The sequence below is a fragment of the Nomascus leucogenys genome, chromosome 22a (assembly GCF_006542625.1).
Source record: "Nomascus leucogenys isolate Asia chromosome 22a, Asia_NLE_v1, whole genome shotgun sequence".
Taxonomy (NCBI): Eukaryota; Metazoa; Chordata; class Mammalia; order Primates; family Hylobatidae; genus Nomascus; species Nomascus leucogenys.
Window position 1 is genome coordinate 59,887,559 of NC_044402.1, and position 20,748 is coordinate 59,908,306.

The 20,748-nt window shown below is 36.6% G+C and overlaps 1 protein-coding gene across 1 annotated transcript in view; it reads left to right on the forward strand.

Annotated features, from left to right (window-relative positions):
- HMGCLL1 (3-hydroxymethyl-3-methylglutaryl-CoA lyase like 1) overlaps positions 1-20,748 on the forward strand; it is a 191,798-nt gene that overhangs the window by 148,299 nt on the left and 22,751 nt on the right. The window lies entirely within an intron of this gene.

Sequence of the window (20,748 nt, forward strand, 5' to 3'; positions counted from 1 at the left end):
AGCCCCATTTATACAATAACAACTTTTATTATTTTCAGCACAATTTAGGCTTAATTAGTTCACATTATCACGTCTCAAACTGATGGGAATTATATTTAACCCATTAAAGTACGAACAAAAATGACCGTTCTTTCTGCCTCCCAGGATTGTTGTAATACAGATTGAAATCAGATTGTGCATATGAAAGCACAATTGTAAACGAGAAGGAGCTACAGAGATTTAAGGTACATTAGTTTATTTCTAAATCTATGAACAAAAAAAGATTTGTTGTTATAATCTGGTGTAATATAGTACAACTACCATTCCATAAATCACTGCTCAATTCATGTTTCTTTAATTATAATAATGGTTTACGTGGTCTAATGCCTTATGCTTATCCAAGTAGTTTCACTTTTGCCGTCCCTTTTCTTACGACAAGCGGGTGGTTTATTGCACATGTCTATAACTAAAATGGCTATAGCAGAAGTGGACTTTCATGCACTGTTCCAGGTTATAATGAGATGCTGGTAGAATTGTTTTCTGTTTTTATTGATTTTCTGCTGGAGGAGCAATTTGTATATAAATGGTACTTCTAAGCTATTCTTGAACAATTACCAAAATATTTTCTTTGATCATCAAGGTTTGGTTAAAAACTAAGTATAAAATCTGTTACTTAAGCACATAAAACTATTTAAAACATTTGTTTTAAAACAGTATTCATTGAAAAATGTAATTACATGACAGGCATATATACACAGAAAAATGAACATAACCATATTTTCAAAACTAGATGACACAATTCAAAGTAATTGAATGGAAAAAAAATCAGTTTAATAATTCAGATTATAAAACTCTTTTCTTCTTTAGTAAATTCTAGCTCATATGTGTAGTTTAAAGAAAAACCCTCTTGCTCAAGATAAATTGGCACAAAAGGAGTTAATATAGCACAATAAGCTTTAAAAATCAACTAACCTCCAAGGTGTGAATTGATGCCATTGCCTTTTGTTTGAACTAAACTGAAAGCAGCTCTTCAAAAAGCGGATTCTTCTTAGAGAATACGTTGGGGGTAAAATCTTCCTGCTTTTAGTGAGTTTCGAGCTTTGTTGCTTGCGAGCCGGAAGCCTGGAACCCAGATTGCAGTCGATTTTCCTGCTTTAATTTAGACGCCAGAGTCCAAGACAGGAAGTTGATCCTTCCTTGGACCACCAGTGACTAAGTACAGAGAAGTAATTTCGTATGCTTTGGCTTGATCATATTGCCAGATTTTCAAAATTTTATTGTTAATTTGTCTTCATTATTGCCAGATGGGGCCTTTTTCAGTTATTATGAACTTCTTTTAAAGGATTTAATTTTTCCATACTTAAGCACAAAGGTTTAAATCATTAACGCCTGAAATTCAAAAATTAGATTCACTCTACATCAGTATGATTTTACCCTTTTACTGTGTGTATGTGCTGAAATTTGTGGATTAGATGTAATCTTAACTGTCTGGAGAAAGAGTAGGAACTTGATTTCTCTTTGACATTTGCAGGAAAAGAATATATATGATTTTGAGACTCCATATTGAATTAACAAAATCAATCTAGTAGGTGGTAAGATAACCTAAAATAACATAGACTCAAGGTAAAAAGTCTAATGTAGATAAATGTCACATTGCTTGGAGGAATACTTAAAAATTCCAGTTTAATCATCCTATGCTTTTTGATATGAGTTCACGTACAACATATCTTAATAGATATTCACAAAATTTCTGTACTATTTTTATCTTAATTCCACTATTGGCACTAATCGTAGGATATTGGGGAAAAATATTCCTTAGTTCTGGCAAAATTTTATGAAAGTTAAGTATCTGTGGAATATATATAATTTATTTTCACAGCCTTTCTACAGAAAGAAACCAAAAGTTACTGCTCAGAATAGAGCCGTACTACTTTTTAAAGATTGACAGAAGGAAGGAAAGTGGTTTGGTGTTTCTACAAACTTGGGAGGCTTTCTTTCTTTCAATTCAATGTGATAGGAAGTAATTTATAACCAATATTATGATAGATGTGCTACACTGGTATTCTTCAAGAGAAGAATGTCCTTGCAAAACGCCTGAGCTGTCCTTCCCACTCTTGCAATCTGAAATGATCAGATTTATGTAATAGGATAATTTTGAGCTCATCGTTTAAGACAGCATTCTATTAACACATTGGATAACACAATACCCTGCCAAGAAAACAATTAGTCTTCAAAGAGAGGTACAGTTTCTTCATGAATTGAATAATTTTCATACTCCAGAAATATCTAGGTGCCAGAACTTAACCTTTTTTATGGGGCATTTCTTAAACTAATGTGTAATAGGAAAGTCCTGAAATAATTGTCTTGCTTGGTCTCAAATGGGAGCTAAAATGGCACGGAAGTAGTTTCATTGGTATTTTATTTTAATAGAGAAGAGGTCTTGCCCACATACTTTCTGAATTATCTCAATATCTTGGGCCATTTGGTTTTCTGTTGTTGTTGAAAAATCTGTTACTGAATGGGATGTCTTTTGACAAAGACGTTTTATTTTACTCAAGGTATATTATTAAGATAAAACATATGAAAGTCTATATTTTAGATTAAAATGTGCATAATTTATCAAGTCCATTCTTACTATTGTAAAAATTACAAGTTCATTTTTCATTCCTATTTTTTTTTAGTGTCGGATCTGGATTCCATATCTGCCTATATGATGGTTGATATCCATGAATACCAGAAAAGTTAAACCAACATTCACATGTGGCTTTTAATTAAAATTACATGTTTTAATTAAAGAAATTTTAAGAATACATTTTAAAGAATATGACAAAGGAATTCACAACTGTACAGTTCTTGCTTTACTTCTATAATTTTTTTATATACCTTTGTTGGGTTTCATGTTGAACTTTGTCTTCTATTTTACAAGTATAACTTTTTTCTTAATTCTTTTTTTCTTCAGTACAACACCTAATACTTTTATGAGGTTATTGTAGTTGTTTTGTTGGTTATTTTGAGATTACTTCCTATGGCTTTATTTTGATCTAACTACAGCTCAGAGTTGAAATTTGGTAACAATACACTCAGTTTTCAAACATTTCTTATGCTCTGGTGATGTGAAAAATGAATAAAATCTTATCCTAATTATCAGTGGGACAGGAAGCAGGTTCATGAATAAATACTTATTATCGATGTGTTAAATGCTATAGCTCAGTAGGCCCCTGTAATTGGCAGTGATTGTCTCCGAATGTTTACTTTCTAACTGTACTACCTGGAAGTGTTACGTGCACCTCACCAGCATGTCCCAGGCTAAGCCAATTACCTCTCTTCTCCACCTGCATTCCACAGAAGTTCCAGTTCTGGTACTCTCTTTCTTGTTTAATCACCAGTAATCACCATTCCTGATGGTTTTGCTCCTGAGTTTTCTCAAGGCTGATGATACCTTCCCTCTTAGCCCGTTGCCACAGCTGAAGTTCAGCCCCTTATCTGTCTTTCGTAGCAGTGTTTTAACTAGTCTTTCTCCTCCTCTGTTTTATCCAATCCATTGTCTTTGCTGTCACCAAAAATACTTTTTTCTAAAGTAAATCTGAATGGGCCACCTCCCTGTTTAAAAACCTTCGATGACTAATTTTAAATCCTAGTTATGTCATATAAGACCTTTCGTACACATCCCAGCTCACCCTTCAAGCCATGCTCTCATCACCCCCAAATGTTTTGACCATACAGTACTTCTTATCCGACGCTATGCACCATGTCCTTTTATAAACTAAACATCATTGTATATATTATCTCATCTTCAGTTCTGCAAACATTTGAGTGGCTACAGTGCTAGGTGCTATCTTCGATGCTATGGCTATGGTAACATTACTAAGACAAATATTCTCTCAAGAAAGTGCTAGATAAACGACAAAACTTTTGTCCTGAAATGTTTTTTCTTCTTTCTCACTTGGCAGAATCTAGTTCTTCTAAGACAAAGCTTTTGCTTTTACCCCAAGCATAATAGTTATTTTCCCGTAGAACCCTGTGAACCATCTGAGAAAATCACAGGGAAGGAGATAGTTACTAAGCCAGCTGTGATACCATTGTATAAGAAATACTAAAAACAATTAACCTGTGTGTTAATCAGATACTTTCTAGGAAGAAATGAAGTAAAACAATCTGTGTTTTTGACAATCACCAGATGATATGGTCTAGCACTTAGCAGTGTAATCACATGATGAGTTAGATGATGTGTGGGCACTTAGCAAGAAGTCAACTTATGCAGTTTACTAAAGGTAAACAGATGGCCATGTGCATCGAGATTTTTTTTTTTTTTTTTCTGTAGGAACAGTGAGTGGCTCCAAGTTACGAAGTATGGGGTTTATGGGGGAACGAACTATAGTGATGTAGCTGGAGTGAGAAGTTGCTGTCCCTCCATCTTAACTTTGTCCTCAACCTATAAATATGATTTGAGAATCCTGTAATGCAATATCTATCTTCCCTGAACCTTGCCTCTAGATTATCCCCTCTCGTATTTTTCTCATTCAAACATCTCAAAATCTTAGTTCCTCTTCAACCTAGGAAGATCAAAATTTGTTCATGTTCAATTGAAATTGCTTTTGCCAAGATCGCCAGTTTTCCTAACTTCCAAACTTGATCATATGTTTACAGTTTTTATTTTACTGGACTAAAACATTGTTGTAGCACCTTTCTGACTCTCTACATTTTTCTAGTCCTACTTGTCTTGCTGGTCTTTTCCTTGGTCTCTTTCATTGATGTATCTCCCATGGCCCACTTCTTAAAAATCAATGTTACTCAAGGTTTAACTTGCTTGGAGTGTCTGATATCTGTCTATTCACTACAAAGTTAATTTTTTATTTGCTTGGTATATTTTTCCCAGTTTTGTCATTTCCAATTTTACTGTGCCATTTCTGAAGTATCTGAAGTAGCCAAAGAAACAAAGTAGAATAGTAGTTACAGGGGCCGGCAGGAGGGGGAAATGGGAGTTCTTGATTAATGCGTATAGATTTTCAGATATGCAAGATGGAAAAGTTCTGGAAATCTGTTCCTGAACAATGTGAATATGCTTAACATTACTGAGCTATATACTTAAATTTTAAGATGGTAAGTTTATGTTGTGTTGTTTTAATCACAATAAAAAAATTATGTCTGTTATAATCGAAATATACTTAAAACTTTTCCCAACATGGTCATCGATAGTTTTTTATAGGCGTGTGTATTAGGGTTCTACAGAAAAACAGAACCAATAGGATATAGAGAGATATATGGGAGGATTTATTATGGGAATTGGTTTATGTGATTATGGAGGCTATGAAATCCCACAATATGCTGTCTGCAAGCTGGAGAACTGGGAAAGCCAGTTAATGCAGCCTGACCCAAAGACCTGAGAACCAGAAAACATGATGTAACTTTCAGTTACATCAAAGGACAGTTACACGATGTAACTACATCAAAGGACAAGGGTAAGATGGATTTCCCAGTTCTACAACAGAGTGAATTCTGTTTTTTGTTCTATCTGGGCCCACAATGGATTGGATGATGCCTGTCCACACTGGTGTGAAGGGATCTTCTTTACTCAGTCCACTGATTCAAATGCTAATTTCTAATGGAACCACCCTCAAAAACAGAAACAATGTTTTGCCAGTTATCTGGGTATCCCTTAACACAGTCAAGTTGACATGTAACCTTAACCATCACAGTGAGTTCATGCTATTATCATTTGAGAATTATGAATACATTCGGAACTTTTTTTTTTTTTATTTTTTTTTTATTTTTTTTTTTTTTTTTTTTTTTTTTTTAATTTTTTTTTTTTTTTTTTTTTTTTTTTTTTTATTATACTTTAGGGTTTTAGGGTACATGTGCACAATGTGCAGGTTTGTTACATATGTATCCATGTGCCATGTTGATTTCCTGCACCCATTAACTCGTCATTTAGCATAGGTGTATCTCCAATGCTGTCCCTCCCCCTCCCCCCACCCCACAACAGTCCCCGGATTGTGATGTTCCCCTTCCTGTGTCCATGAGTTCTCATTGTTCAATTCCCACCTATGAGAGAGAACATGCGGTGTTTGGTTTTTTGTCCTTGCGATAGTTTACTGAGAATGATGTTTTCCAGTTTCATCCATGTCCCTACAAAGGACACGAAGTCATCATTTTTTATGGCTGCATAGTATTCCATGGTGTATATGTGCCACATTTTCTTAATCCAGTCTATCGTTGTTGGACATTTGGGTTGGTTCCAACTCTTTGCTATTGTGAATAGTGCCGCAATAAACATACGTGTGCATGTGTCTTTATATCAGCATGATTATAGTCCTTTGGGTATATACCCAGTAATGGGATGGCTGGGTCAAATGGTATTTCTAGTTCGAGATCCCTGAGGAATCACCACACTGACTTCCACAATGGTTGAACTAGTTTACAGTCCCACCAACAGTGTAAAAGTGTTCCTATTTCTCCACATCCTCTCCAGCACCTGTTGTTTCCGATTTTTAATGATGGCCATTCTAACTGGTGTGAGATGGTATCTCACTGTGGTTTTGATTTGCATTTCTCTGATGGCCAGTGATGATGAGCATTTCTTCATGTGTTTTCTGGCTGCATAAATGTCTTCTTTTGAGAAGTGTCTGTTCATGTCCTCTGCCCACTTTTTGATGGGGTGGTTTGTTTTTTTCTTGTAAATTTGTTTGAGTTCATTGTAGTTTCTGGATATTAGCCCTTTGTCAGATGAGTAGGTTGCAAAAATTTTCTCCCATTCTGTAGGTTGCCTGTTCATTCTGATGATAGTTTCTTTTGCTGTGCAGAAGCTCTTTAGTTTAATGAGATCCCATTTGTCGATTTTGGCTTTTGTTGCCATTGCTTTTGGTGTTTTAGACATGAAGTCCTTGCCCACGCCTATGTCCTGAATGGTATGCCTAGGTTTTCTTGTAGGATTTTAATGGTTTTAGGTCTAACATATAAGTCTTTAATCCATCTTGAATTAATTTTTGTATAAGGTGTAAGGAAGGGATCCAGTTGCAGCTTTCTACATATGGCTAGCCAGTTTTCCCAGCACATTTATTAAATAGGGAATCCTTTCCCCATTTCTTGTTTTTGTCAGGTTTGTCAAAGATCAGATAGTTGTAGCTATGCGGCATCATTTCTGAGGGCTCTGTTCTGTTCCATTGATCTATGTCTCTGTTGTGGTACCAGTACCATGCTGTTTTGGTTACTGTAGCCTTGTAGTATAGTTTAAAGTCAGGTAGCGTGATGCCTCCAGCTTTGTTCTTTTGGCTTAGGATTGACTTGGCGATGCGGGCTCTTTTTTGGTTCCATATGAACTTTAAAGTAGTTTTTTCCAATTCTGTGAAGAAAGTCATTGGTAGCTTGATGGGGATGGCATTGAATCTATAAATTACCTTGGGCAGTATGGCCATTTTCACGATATTGATTCTTCCAACCCATGAGCATGGAATGTTCTTCCATTTGTTTGTATCCTCTTTTATTTCATTGAGCAGTGGTTTGTAGTTCTCCTTGAAGAGGTCCTTCACATCCCTTGTAAGTTGGATTCCTAGGTATTTTATTCTCTTTGAAGCAATTGTGAATGGGAGTTCACTCATGATTTGGCTCTCTGCTTGTCTGTTATTGGTGTACAAGAATGCTTGTGATTTTTGTACATTAATTTTGTATCCTGAGACTTCGCTGAAGTTGCTAATCAGCTTAAGGAGATTTGGGGCTGAGACAATGGGGTTTTCTAGATATACAATCATGTCATCTGCAAACAGGGACAATTTGACTTCCTCTTTTCCTAATTGAATACCTTTTATTTCCTTCTCCTGCCTGATTGCTCTGGCCAGAACTTCCAGCACTATGTTGAATAGGAGCGGTGAGAGAGGGCATCCCTGTCTTGTGCCAGTTTTCAGAGGGAATGCTTCCAGTTTTTGCCCATTCAGTATGATATTGGCTGTGGGTTTGTCATAGATAGCTCTTATTATTTTGAGATACGTCCCATCAATACCTAATTTATTGAGAGTTTTTAGCATGAAGGGTTGTTGAATTTTGTCAAAGGCCTTTTCTGCATCTATTGAGATAATCATGTGGTTTTTGTCTTTGGTTCTGTTTATATGCTGGATTACATTTATTGATTTGCGTATGTTGAACCAGCCTTGCATCCCAGGGATGAGGCCCACTTGATCATGGTGGATAAGCTTTTTGATGTGTTGCTGGATTCGGTTTGCCAGTATTTTATTGAGGATTTTTGCATCAATGTTCATCAAGGATATTGGTCTGAAATTCTCTTTTTTGGTTATGTCTCTGCCAGGTTTTGGTATCAGGACGATGCTGGCTTCATAAAATGTGTTAGGGAGGATTCCCTCTTTTTCTATCGATTGGAATAGTTTCAGAAGGAATGGTACCAGTTCCTCCTTGTACCTCTGGTAGAATTCAGCTGTGAATCCATCAGGTCCTGGACTCTTTTTGGTTGGTAAGCTATTGATTATTGCCTCAATTTCAGAGCCTGTTATTGGTCTATTCAGAGATTCAACTTCTTCCTGGTTTAGTCTTGGGAGGGTGTATTTGTCGAGGAATTTATCCATTTCTTCTAGATTTTCTAGTTTATTGCATAGAGGTGTTTGTAGTATTCTCTGATGGTAGATTGTATTTCTGTGGGATCGGTGGTGATATCCCCTTTTTCGTTTTTTATTGCATCTATTTGATTCTTCTCTCTTTTCTTCTTTATTAGTCTTGCTAGCGGTCCATCAATTTTGTTGATCTTTTCAAAAAACCAGCTCCTGGATTCATTAATTTTTTGAAGGGTTTTTTGTGTCTCTATTTCCTTCAGTTCTGCTCTGATTTTAGTTATTTCTAGCCTTCTGCTAGCTTTTGAATGTGTTTGCTCTTGCTTTTCTAGTTCTTTTAATTGTGATGTTAGGGAGTCAATTTTGGATCTTTCCTGCTTTCTCTTGTGGGCATTTAGTGCTATAAATTTCCCTCTACACACTGCTTTGAATGTGTCCCAGAGATTCTGGTATGTTGTGTCTTTGTTCTCGTTGGTTTCAAAGAACATCTTTATTTCTGCCTTCATTTCATTATGTACCCAATAGTCATTCAGGAGCAGGTTGTTCAGTTTCCATGTAGTAGAGCGGTTTTGAGTGAGTTTTTTAATCCTGAGTTCTAGTTTGATTGCACTGTGGTCTGAGAGACAGTTTGTTATAATTTCTGTTCTTTTACATTTGCTGAGGAGAGCTTTACTTCCAACTATGTGGTCAATTTTGGAATAGGTGTGGTGTGGTGCTGAAAAAAATGTATATTCTGTTGACTTGGGGTGGAGAGTTCTGTAGATGTCTATTAGGTCCACTTTATGTAGAGCTGAGTTCAATTCCTGGATATCCTTGTTAACTTTCTGTCTCGTTGATCTGTCTAATGCTGACAGTGGGGTGTTAAAATCTCCCATTATTATTGTGTGGGAGTTTAAGTCCCTTTGTAGGTCACTCAGTACTTGCTTTATGAATCTGGGTGCTCCTGTGTTGGGTGCATATATATTTAGGATAGTTAGCTCTTCTTGTTGAATTGATCCCTTTACCATTATGTAATGGCCTTCTTTGTCTCTTTTGATCTTTGTTGGTTTAAAGTCTATTTTATCAGAGACTAGGATTGCAACCCCTGCCTTTTTTTGTTTTCCAGTTGCTTGATAGATCTTCCTCCATCCCTTTATTTTGAGTCTATGTGTGTCTCTGCACGTGAGATGGGTTTCCTGAATACAGCACACTGATGGGTCCTGACTCCTTATCCAGTTTGCCAGTCTGTGTCTTTTGATTGGAGCATTTAGCCCATTTACATTAAACGTTAATATTGTTATGTGTGAATCTGATCCTGTCATTATGATGTTAGTTGGTTATTTTGCTCGTTAGTTGCTATAGTTTCTTCCTGGTCTCGATGGTCTTTACAATTTGGCATGTTTTTGCAGTGGCTGGTACCGGTTGTTCCTTTCCATGTTTAGTGCTTCCTTCAGGAGCTCTTTTAGGGCAGGCCTGGTGGTGACAAAATCACTCAGCGTTTGCTTGTCTGTAAAGTGTTTTATTTCTCCTTCACTTATGAAGCTTAGTTTGGCGGGATAGGAGATTCTGGGTTGAAAATTCTTTTCTTTAAGAATGTTGAATATCGGCCCCCACTCTCTTCTGGCTTGTAGAGTTTTTGCTGAGAGATCAGCTGTTAGTCTGATGGGCTTCCCTTTGTGGGTAACCCGACCTTTCTCTCTGGCTGCCCTTAACATTTTTTCCTTCATTTCAACTTTGGTGAATCTGACAATAATGTGTCTTGGAGTTGCCCTTCTCGAGGAGTATCTTTGTGGCGTTCTCTGTATTTCCTGAATCTGAATGCTGGCCTGCCTTGCTAGATTGGGGAAGTTCTCCTGGATAATATCTTGCAGAGTGTTTTCCAACTTGGTTCCATTCTCCCCATCATTTTCAGGTACACCAATCAGACGTAGGTTTGGTCTTTTCACATAGTCCCAAATTTCTTGGAGGCTTTGTTCATTTCTTTTTATCCTTTTTTCTCTAAACTTCCCTTCTCTCTTCATTTCATTCATTTCATCTTCCATCAGCGATACCCTTTCTTCCAGTTGATCGCATCTGCTACTGAGGCTTCTGCAATCTTCGCGTAGTTCTCGAAACTTAGCTTTCAGCTCCATCGGCTCCTTGAAGCCCTTCTCTCCATTGGTTATTCTAGTTATCCATTCTTCTAAATTTTTTTCAAAGTTTTTAACTTCTTTCCTGTTGTTTTGAATTTCCTCTCGTAGCTCAGAGTAGTTTGTCTGAAGCCTTCTTCTCTCAGCTCATCAAAGTCATCCTCCATCCAGCTTTGTTCCGTTGCTGGTGAGGAACTGCGTTCCTTTGGAGGAGGAGAGGTGCTCTGTTTTTTAGAGTTTCCAGTTTTTTTGGTCTGTTTTTTCCCCATCTTTGTGGTTTTATCTACTTTTTGTCTTTGATGATGGTGATGTACAGATGGGTTTTTGGTGTGGATGTCCTTTCTGTTTGTTAGTTTTCCTTCTACCAGACAGGACCCTCAGCTGCAGGTCTGTTGGAGTTTACTAGAGGTGCACTCCAGACCCTGTTTGGCTGGGTGTCAGCAGCGGTGGCTGCAGAACAGCAGATTTTCGTGAGACCACAAATTCAGCTGTCTGATAGTTCCTCTGAAAGTTTTGTCTCAGAGAAGTACTGGGTTGAATGAGGTGTCAGTCTGTCCCTACTGGGGGGGTGCCTCCCAGTTAGGCTGCTCAGGGGTGAGGGACCCACTTTAGGAGGCAGTCTGACTGTTCTCAGATCTCCAGCTGCATGCTGGGAGAACCACTACTCTCTTCAAAGCTGTCAGTCAGACAGGGACATTTAAGTCTGTGGAAGTTCTTGCAGAGTTTTTGTTTGTCTGTGCCCTGCCCCCAGAGGTGGAGCCTACAGAGTCAGGCAGGCCTCCTTGAGCTGTGGTGGGCTCCACCCAGTTCGAGCTTCCTGGCTGCTTTGTTTACCTAAGCAAGCCTGGGCAATGGCGGGCGCCCCTCCCCCAGCCTCGCTGCCGCCTTGCAGCTTGATCTCAGACTGCTGTGCTAGCAATTAGCGAGACTCCGTGGGCATAGGACCCTCCGAGCCAGGTGCGGGACACAATCTCCTAGTGTGCCGTTTTCCAGGCCCGTTGGAAAAGCGCAGTATTAGGATGGGACTGACCCGATATTCCAGGTGCCGTCTGCTTCCCCTTTCTTTGACTAGGAAAGGGAACTCCCTGACCCCTTGCGCTTCCCGAGTGAGGCAATGCCTCGCCCTGCTTCGGCTCGCGCACAGTGCGCTTCACCGACTGTCCTGCACCCACTGTTAGGCACTCCCTAGTGAGATGAAACCGGTACCTCAGGCAGAAATGCAGAAATCATCCGTCTTCTGTGTCACTGGGGCTGGGAGCTGGAGACCGGAGCTGTTCCTATTCGGCCATCTTGGCTCCACCCCGACAAAATTTCAGTTGGAAATAGTAACCAATCAAACATAAGAGAAAAATGTAATATTCAAGTTAGCAGCAAAAACAATAAAGTACTAGAAGAAACCAGGTATGTGTTTAAACCAAATACATATTAAAAACTTTATTATAAAACCTGTATATCACAATTCCAAAATGTTTTTGAAAGAAATACAAATAAATCAGAATAAATGACTAGATATATAATGTTCACAGATGAACGAATTTGGTATCTTAAAGATGGCAATTGTCCTGATTTTGATTTATAAACTTTCCAGTGAAATCCCTAGCAGTCTTGTTCATGAAAGTTGATGATCAAATTTAACTTCAAAAAGAGGAGTAAAGAGCACAGAGTAAACAAGACATATTTTAGAACAAGAGAGGAGAACTTGCCTTATCAGGTTGAAAGAATTAATTATGATAATAAAGCAGCCTCCAGGACTGATTCTATCCTGAAACCAAGGTAGGCTCACAGCGCCTGGGATGAGATGAGTGGCAACACGTAATTCCAAAAAGGCTGGAAAGAAGGAGAGGGTAGGGGAAGGCCTGGGCTCTGAGTGTCAAAACTCTTAAACTTGTAGGAATTTGAGTTTACCTGTAGGAAATTTTGGGAGCCTCTGTAGATATGTACAAGGAGACGTTGTTTAATCATTAATCTTGAGTAGATTGTTAATCTGAATGAAACTGAATCAAATTCAGAACTGAGTGTGAGGCTGATTATTGTCATGCAATTTGCCTGTGTTTTGGAGAACTTGGTAGTAGGTTATATTTATTAAAAATATCCTGTAGGTGGTTATCCATGTATGTACACAGAAGCCTGGCAGTAGAAACGGCCTTTTAAACTCAAAAAATAATTAAACCACTAAAAGTCACATTAGTTAGTGTTATGGTTGCAGGATAGAATTTTTACAACTTTCACTTTTTCCTTTTCAATCTGATTTCTACTTGCAACTAGGAGTCTAATGTTTTTATCTAAAATAATCTTGTGAGAATTTTTAAGACAGTAAATTATCTTTATAAAAATCTAATGACATAAACAGGTTTAATTATGCTTTCAGTTGATATTATACATTAGTAAATTAAGAGAATTAAATTCTCTTGGAATTTAATGTTAATATTATTCACAGCTGTTGTCCTTCAGCATGCATATCTTTCAAAATGTTAATTCTAGATAATTCTACAGAGCCCCTTTACCAATTTAGTATTTAAAATTCAAAGAGTATGAACAAGTGAGGAATGAAACAAGCTATTATCAAAATATTTTAGTCTAAAGCATTGGGTGGTTTCTGGACTTCGACCTGTTTTATATTCTCATTTTTTCTTCCTATTTTTTTTATGATTCTGTACATACAAAGTATTGCCCTGGAGGTGAGACTTAAAACATTCAAAAGAGGTTGAAAATATTTTATTCTGAAAGTATATCCCAACTATTCTCTCAGGAAAGCAGGAATACGTGGAGCAGAAAAACGGACAGCTCAATCAGAAACAGAACAACAAACAAAGCTCACTTTCTTTCCTTGATTATTCCATCTGGAGAGATGCCTAGGGGTTACTAGATTTAGGAAAAGAGGAAAGTAGACATTTTGTTTTAAATATGTAAATGTCTGCAGTTGCCCCAATGTTTTAAGCCAAAAATGTTATATTTCTATTATTATATTTTGAAGCACTTGTATTACAATTTATTTCACTTCAGGGGGCTCTTAGAAAATTTGTATATTTTAGAATAACTTTTCTGGAATTTTCTCTTCAGTAGAGAGTTCTAAAGTAAGAAATCTGAGGCATAAGAGTAAATAACTTAAGTCATGAAATATAACATCTTTTTAAATTTATTTTTAAATAACCGTGCAATTTTCACATTGTAAGGGCCACTTTTTCATGTATCATTTATCTCTCTTCTCAGCTAAAGACTGTTTGCGGCCGGGCACAGTGGCTCATGCCTGTAATCCCATGACTTTGGGAGGCCAAGGTGGGCAGTTTGCCTGAGGTCAGGAGTTTGAGACCAGCCTGGCCAACATAGTGAAACCTAGAGAAAAATTAGCCAGTCATGGTGGCACGTGCCTGTAGTCCCAGCTACTTGGGAGGTTGAGGCAGAAGAATCCCTTGAACCCGGGAGGCGGAGGTTGCAGTGAGCTGAGATTGCGCTACTGCACTCCAGCCTGGGCAACAGAGCAAGACTCCATCTCAGGAAAAAAAAAAAAAAAAAAAGAAAGAAAAAAGAAAAGATTGGACTCAACACCAAAAGCCCAGCATAACTCCTTTGTAAGTTTTGACCCTACATATTGTTCCAGTTCTGGGGAGATTCCTTGTACCTTTCATGCACAACTTTCCCTTACATAAACGATGTTTTTAATTGTGATGGAGTCAGTGCTGTGTCTACACGTTCTGCAGTTAACTACTCCTGAGAAGCCTATTGACTGAAATGTATAGCAGCAATATACTACCTAGAAAACTGATATATGTGAGTTATGCCTACAACATAAGAAGTTTGTATAATCAGTTTAATATTAAGTGGTGTTCAAAATAATTATTAGACCTTTCTATGGCAGCTACCTAAGCACAGGTAAAGATGGCTGGCATTTTCATTAAATGCTCTAAGTCTAATAATTATTTGCATGCTGTAGGTTAGATACATTTAAATAATTTATAAGATTCTATTGACACAATATATATGGATTATGTTTTGAAACTTAAGTCTCTAGAAAAATTAAAGTCTCTAGAAAATTTAAATGTAAATTTCTGGACAAATTAAAATCATGCAATTGTTATTCCCAAAATAGGGTGTGAAGGCAGATATGTGAGGGAGAGAGGAGAATTCGAGAGGTCATGGGAGCAGGGGAGACAGCTAAGATGTGGTATAATTGAGAAAGGGAACAAACCCATGGACTGAAGACATGAGCATACATGGTGAGCATAGGAAGGGAGGAAGTTATTTCATATGTAGTTGCAACAGATAAAGATGAGAGTTTTAAGAAAGGGAAGGTCCCAAGAGAGCAGATGGCAGTATTTGAGACGAGAAGTAATTCATGTTTTAGAAAGGTAAGCACAGAGAAGCAAAGCAGTCGTTCTTACCACATTTCCACATTTATGAGGTATTGTCACATAGTCTTCCTTATTTATTCTAATTTTTGACAGAATTTGGCATTAAATTACCCAAAGGCCCCATAATCACATGAATATATGGCATATCTGATGGTCTGGAAAGATTGCTTGGTGTTGATTTGCTGTATTTGGTAGGAATGTCATTCATATGGACCACAATGAATCACATGACCCTACTGCCAGATTAGTTAACAATCAACCTGAATTATATTCTTTTTTATTTTTTCCTGCTACTTAATTGTCTTCTTCTAAAACTAGAGATATTATCATTTTCATTAGCAAGGTGCTATTGAGTAGTTCCTCACAGGTATATATTTTGGAACATCCAGAGTAATCACTTTTTTATTGACTATCTTGAGTACTTTTTATTTCAGTCTAAATAGTCAAATCAAGTGTACCTACATTTAAAACACAAACTATTACTTTGCTTATATCTTGATCTAATTTCATGGTGCTTTAAGTTCTGATAACATCATGGTTACCTTCTCTTGTTTACAGGATGATTTTAATTTTAAATGAAATACCAAAAACAAACCAGTTTATAGCAGGTACATTTACTAGTCAAAGCAACATGAAAAATAAGTTAGTTATATTCTTGTTCTTACCATATTCCAAGTATTCTGCCTAAACCTTATTGTATTTCAAATTTAGCAGCATTTTCATATATTTGATCGCAGCATCCCCCATCTAGGCATTGAAACTCTAACCAAACTTTCATGGTAACAATAGTATTTGGTGGACATAGTATTATTTTACTTGGAGAATTACAATGTGATTTGCCTTTCTTGTTTCATTTCTTTAAACTTTAAAAGTACTGTATATATTTCTCCCAGTTGGAGATTTAAGAAAGCTAAGGAATGGGTTCCACATATTTCTTCTTTTGACTCTTCAAAAAAGCACTTACAATAAAAAAAATCTTTACTTCCTTAGATAACGGTCTAGATTACTAAAAAAAAAAAAAAAAGTAGATCATTATTCTTTAGAATGTTCACATTGCTTGTCAACAAAGCACTCCAAAATAGATGCTTTTTAATACAAGTTAGATTTTTTTTCTTACATTCAGGGCAGAGAGTTAAATTATTTTTCTTCCAAATCCCATAGCAGCGCCCTAAGGGCAAAGAGTCTTAATAAAGCACATTAAGTTGCTTTTCATGAAAAGATATTGTATCTCATATTTTATATGTCTCCTAGATATTTCTTACTTTACGTGGTCAAATAAATATTTCATTGTTGCTAGTGTTATAACAATAAATAAGCAATGTTGACATTAAAAGTTACTGTCATACTAAATTTCAAAAATTGCTGGGTCAAAAAATACTGACACCAAAAAAGTTGCATATCCGGACTACAGAGCTCAAGATACAACAGAATAATACTGTCCCCCTTACTTTTAGATATGGATGACAATTAAGTGAATTCAATAGATTTATTTTAGAAAAGTGTTTTGCCATGGATCGGATAAACATATACAATTTTAAGCATATGTCTATGTATGTATTTTTTCCTAGTAATAGGATATTATGTTTTCTTCATGTTCTTAGAAGAATCTATGACTTACAAAATATTTAGAATTGTGATTTACAAGAAGAGCTTTTTTTGGTCTTGAAAAACATGAAGATTTATTGCATCATAAACATGCACTTTTTGTTATAATGTTTATAAAGATGTGGCTGATAAAAACAGATAAAATATGATTAAAATTAAACTTTAGTGCTTTCTATGAGTTTCAATTGCCTGTCATTTGTCTCTAGTAATGTGAAATAAATTGGTTGTATACATAAATTATTTGGTTTAGAGCTAAACACCAACTTGAAAATAAATGATATTTTTGGTTTTATATGTATTAAAATAAATCAGCCCTTGTGAATATAGCTATACTTTATGGTACTTCATTTTGTGCATAGTTTTCTACATTTGTTATCCTTAGTGAGAGACTGTCTGGAAGAGTCCCACCTCTCTAAAATTTCTAAAACACAGCTATATATTACAGAGGCATGCATGCATTCGTTAGATGGTTCAAAACCCTTGATATATATTCCTCCTGGACACATGGGGTCATGTGAGTAATTGATAAAAGATTAGGTACCAGCCTAAAATACTGAGCAATAACAGACGTACTTTTATTAAGAAATGCCATAGTACTCACAAATGTTCTATAGACATTAGCCGAAACTAAGTTTCTCTAAAATGACAATTTGAAGTTAAACAGTTGCTCTATAACATAACCAAAATATAAACATATACACACACATGTACAGAGTTATGTAGCCAGATACAGATATATATCTATATATTTACCTACCTATATATTTATCTGGATATCTACATATTCAACAATATAACATTTGAGTGAAATTTGAAAAGTGTGTGTTTGTATAGGCATCATAAGTTTATATAAAACTTATTCTAGTAAGCATCTGATTTATACATCTCAATTTACTGCATCTTACTCTTATTTGTATCCCTCTCAGTGGATTGTACATAGAAACCACTTAATAAATACAAATATATTTTAATAAATTGTTATTAAATAGTATTTTGGGAGACTTGTACCAAATTGTGCTACATAGCAGGAGGGATCCAGCATTATGTCAGAGCTAACATCAAACATCAGTAAACAGGAACCTCCTATTAACGAGTTCAGTCATTGACGTTATTTATATTTTTTAAGGTCTGCTCCCCATGCCTCACTCTCTGCTTGTAGAATCTCCCTACTTTTCAAGGCCAAGTTCAAATGTCATTTCCTCTATAAAATCTGCCTTAATTTAAACAGTCTAAAATAATTTTCTTCCCCCTTAAACTCTCAATATTTTCCTAGTTGGCCTGAATTAACACTTCTCATAATCTCCCTTTTAATTATTCATGTATACATTATATCTTTTCTACTAGATTCTAAGTTGTTTTGAGTCAAGGGCTTTATCTTAAATATGATAATGTGGTAAGCCTTTTGTGAGTGAATAATTAGTACATGTTGGCTGATTGCATGATTTACTCTTTAGCTGACATAAATACAAATGCTGTTGTAAAAGTTAACATTCTGTACTAATTTTGACAGGAGAGGAGGCTGCTCTGTGAAATTTGAACTCATTCAACTACTAGATATTTATAGAATTCATATTGCATTCTCTAGTAAGAAGCTAAGATCAAAATACAGGAGATTTTTGTTTAAACATACTTTATTGGGCAAGAAAGTATATATGTGACCCAAATTACCCAAATTAATTTGTTAATGGCATCATCTCAGCCTTGGCCCATAGCATACTCCCTAGTACCTGTGGTTTATTCATCCAAAACACCGTAGTCTATCGAACAGCAAAGTCTTTTGTGATATGGAAGAAAGTGCAATGCACAAATATATAATATTTCCTATTCTATTCTTATTAAAAAATGCTAGTGTGGATTCCAAAGTGATTCACTAATGATACTGACTTGATTAGCAAACACTTATTCATAAGACACGGCCCTGCTACGTGTCTGATATTACTTTGTAACACTGTCTTTGTGACTCCCTCTACTCCAAGCACAGTGGTCTCCTTAATTCTCTCTAAACACACCAAATACTCCACCCTGTCAAAGCATTTGGTCTGACCGTCTTCATTTTTGCCTAACACGCTATTATTTCAGACCAGTTCATAGTTAACCTCCCACTTCATTCAGGTTTCAGCTCAAATACTCCTTTATCAGAATAAAACTTTTGGGACAGTGATTTTTATTAACCCACCTTGAGTCACACACGCATCTCTATCCTGTCACTTGCTTTCCTGTATCATTATTATCTTGTTTAGCCTTCATAAGTGTGTTTCTTCCCCACTAAAAACTGGCTCCTTGAAAGCACAGATTTTGTATGCTTTATTTTCTACTACCGTTTATACGTGGCACCTAGAACAGTATAGGAACTCAATAAATATCTGTTCAATGATATGATGAATACTTGCCACTAGCAAGCATCACATGTCATTTTAAATTTCCTAAAAGCAAAGACTTAAGGAAAAACATGAGAGTTTAACACTAATAAATCTTTTTCTGGTATTACACTTTCAATGGAATATTTTGAATAGTTTCTAGAAAAGGTATCTAGTGAATATTTATTGTTTAGTATGTTCAAAATATACCCCACTTCTAGGAAAACATGTCTTCATCACTCCAAACATGTGGTTCTAGTGAGGACCTAGGAATTGCAGCATACTTCTCCCTTCCTCCCACAATGTCTAGCTTACAAAGTGCGCTCATGGCCCCAGTGAGGGTGCACTGGCTTCAATTTCTGGTCCACTGATGGATGTGAGACTCACAGTGGGTTAATAAAAATCACTCTCCCAAAAGTTTTCTAGTTAGAGCTTATGAAAAACAGTTCCTTTCTCTTATATAAAACTCTGTGACTTTTGATATAGCTGACTTGAAAGAATAAAGCCAACACACAAAGAAGAAAAAAGATGATGAGAGAGATGAAGAGAGAGAACGAAGGAAAAAAGAAGGGAAGAAAGAGACAGAAAGAAGGATGTTGGAATCTCTGGTTCAGTGTTTCCCAAGATTAACCAACCAAACTTTTTCTATAATTCACTTAAGGGAACCAATGAATTTCTCTCCAGCCCATTTCTTGGCTTTGATAATTCAAACTATTTATCCTGGCTAATATATAACAAAATAAATGGACAGTATCTCCAGTAGGGGTTTTTAGAATAAATGTGGGGGGAGGGAAAGTCCTCCTTCACAAGTCTTTTATTTCTGTGTATATTTATTTATTTATTGTCATGACTTTGAATAACCTGAAAATGGGATTCAAGGAAGCTATCTCTGCAGGAGTCTGAGCTAATGAGATCCAGAACTTTCTGGTGAAATTGGCATAAGGATAGAACTAAAATACTTAGAAGAGGATAGACAGAGAATCTCATAAGGTGCCTTTGTTTAGTGTCACTTTGTCCAATCTGCCTTTGATAAGAGTTTGGTAGAAAATAATTCAAGATTCAACTCCTTGGAAAGGATGATTAGATTTTTCTGGGATCAGTCAGAAAGCAGAAGACACAAAAATAATTGAATGTAGGAAACACAGGTGAGAGTAAAAGTATAAAACTGAACATCAGACAAAAAACCATCCCAGAGGTTAGCAGGACCTAGAACAGGGTAAGGCAAACCAGGTAACTAGAACACAACATTTAAGAGGAACTGAACATCGGACAAAAAACCATCCCAGAGGTTAGCAGGGCCTAGAATAGGGTAAGGCAAACCAGGTAACTAGAACACAACATTTAAGAGGCATTCTTTCTCAGGTGCTGAGGATTTTCAACTTGCTGACCAACTGAGTTGCTGAATGGCTTCCTACAATTTGCACCCTGTTTGCTTCACTGTTAAGGAGGCCCTCCTGGAGATTAGCAATAGCAGGAGACCACCGTTGCAATAGGAGTGAGTCCTATAGGCTGGATGGACAAAGAAAGAAGCGCGTTACTGGAGCCCAGCATCCAGAGTCACTGTGAGAGACCTGGAACCGTGATGAGCCTGTCCATGGTCAGCAGAAGGCATTGGAGACCACAAAGAAAATATAGGCTCTGCTTGAGATACCACCTAAAGCTGTTAGTGGGAAATATTATGACTTCTTCCTAACACCAGAGCTTACTGTTGGCTGAACTCTGCAGGAATCCAGCTGATATGAGAACTGGGGAAATGCATCCTGAAGGAATCAGTCTTCTGTGATGAAGAGCAAAGAAG